The sequence below is a fragment of the Ictidomys tridecemlineatus genome, chromosome 6 (assembly GCF_052094955.1).
Source record: "Ictidomys tridecemlineatus isolate mIctTri1 chromosome 6, mIctTri1.hap1, whole genome shotgun sequence".
NCBI lineage: Eukaryota > Metazoa > Chordata > Mammalia > Rodentia > Sciuridae > Ictidomys > Ictidomys tridecemlineatus.
This window is the reverse complement of record NC_135482.1, coordinates 168,623,569-168,626,021: the sequence shown is the minus strand read 5'-3', so window position 1 is coordinate 168,626,021 and position 2,453 is coordinate 168,623,569.

The window sequence follows — 2,453 nt, the reverse complement described above, 5'->3', positions numbered from 1 at the left end:
CGCTGCTTCAATACTGAAAATTTTCTCACAAACTGCTTTCAAATTATCATTTCTTTCAGCAGGCTTACCATGACACTCAAGTTCTATTAAACTTTTTTTTCACTTGACTATAGTAGAAATATTAATTACCAGTTATAAGCAGCTTTAACTTAGAGCTCTCCAGGCTATGCCTGAAGTTGTGGTGTTATAAGATTTTTTTTTCTTTCACTGTCTGCCAGAGCTTTTGCATCAGTGTCAGTTGGACTAAGAAGTGGTTCTCACTTTTTCAGTGAATTCCTTAGAGGGTAGAACTATCACTTTCAAGCCTCAGCCCTCTTTTCTCCATCAAAAGTTTTTCTCTTAGAGACTATAGCAGAATTGCTGAGTATCTTTTTTCAGGTTCTATGAATTTCCATTTCTCTTCTTTTTAAAGCAAGAATCTTCTTTTTTTGTTTCTTACCAATGGAAGGGAGTTCCAAGAAGGCTCGTCTCTTTCTTTCACATATTTAGAGCAGGTGAGATCAAGAAAAACATTTTTGTTGAGTATCAGAGGCTTTGATTCAAGTTTTGGCTTCAGTCTCTGCATCTTCAAAGTCGTGGCTGGGACACAGGTTTCTTGGAGTTCTGGGGAGGATTAAACAAAGAAGGTGAGACAGCACATTGTAAACTCTCAATGGCCATAAATTTTTCAATATTTGTGTAAAAGTACAAAATATCAGTATAAGTCAAAACAAAATAACCTATTTCTTTACCCTCTTAAACCTGTTGCCATTGTAAAATGGGTACAGGGAGAGTGTTAGTTCCACTTTGGCAAGTGAATTGACCTGAGGTGAAGTCTTTTACCCTTGTTTGCCACTTAGGAGGAGAGTTAGAATCTTTTTACTTTTACTGACATAACAATGGAAAATATAATGCACAGCAGGATGATGTGGAGCTCAAAAAAATCATGAAGAATCATGTTAGAAAGCCCTCTTTGTTAGTGTTAAGGCTTACAATAATTTTTTGCTAAGTTTAGATCAGTATCATTTTACTTAAGTGAATATTAATGTATTTATTTGGAAACACTATACTGGTCCTGTTATAAGAAAATTGTTTTTGCTAAGGCAATATGCATCTTTTTGAAAGTTGGTGTTGGCCATTATTAATCAGAAATATTAGTGCTTGCAATATAATTAATCTTATTAGTATATCTGTACAGTTATACTTGGAAGTTCGCGAAATTTTTAAAATTAATCTTTTGTTTTGCATGTAAGATCTTCTGACATACTTTAATTGCTCTGTGAAGTCTAATATAATCTGCTGTAAGTCAAGGATTCTCCCACTTTTGGGACAATATCTTGTTCTACATTTGCCATATGCATGCCAGCTTGCGATTGCTAGTGGCAGACATAATTGGGCAAAAGTCACAAACCTTTAAAGTCGGTGTACAGACAACTCTCAATTATTCATCCCAATGAAGAGAGATAATATGAAACTCATGGTGAATTCAGTTTAGATGTAATGAATCAGTGTGTTCCCATTCTTCATGAAAAGCTTTTTATTGGAAGCATAATTTCAAGAGGTGCTTCTGGGGCAACTTTTAAAGTCTTTAAAATGAATGAAGAGAATCAGTTTTAAAGATTTGGGAATAAATATTCAATTGTGGATCTGAATAGGGTACTTGTCGCTGTGTAAGATGTGTAGGAGCATTGTTTCTAGCTACTAAATTTGTGATTGAGTCACAAGAAGGTTGAAGGTAGATAGTGGGGTCTGGTAGGAAACATTTGTGACTTGAGTAAAGTTTTCTTTCTTTTTAATTTTTTTTCACTTTGCAGAGATGTGAAAACAAGGTTTCTTCTCTCCTAGCCTAAAAGGGAAAATATTTATACATATGGGTCACAAAAGCCACTTATGCTCCAAGTATTTCCTCAAAGCCAGGATCAAAAATATCTCTGGCATTAGGTGATCCTGGAACAGCTCAGGGTGCACTGTTCTGATGAAGCCTGGCTGATGTCCCAGTGGTCCTGTCATTCCTCCCTCCACCTGGCTGAGGTACATCCTCTGCACAGAGTGTGCAGTACTGTTTGGCTGCTGTTTCATTACTCACTGGAGACGGGCGTGCATGTGGTCCAGCCTCAGGGGGCCTGGGCATGCTCTACACTATTTCAGTGGAGTTTTCCACTTGAAGAGTTTGGTTTGGCCTGATCCAAGTGATATCTTGCCAAACCTGCAAACTCCTGTCAGAAGTCACTCATCCCTGGATGGGAAATGTTCCTCATGCTGTTGTCAGAAAGCTGATCTTTCATTGTAAACCTGGCGGGATGTCTATTTGGCCAGACCAAAGTTTTGAGAAGCCAGGTTTTTTCTCTGTGAAGAACGTGTCTGTAGCGGATGGTACTTGTGCTAGCAAAAATATTTAGAGTTGTGGTGTTGGCCAGGCTTAGCCACTTAAAAAATGAGAAACTCATAGATGTAGAACTGAAAGTCCTTCATTT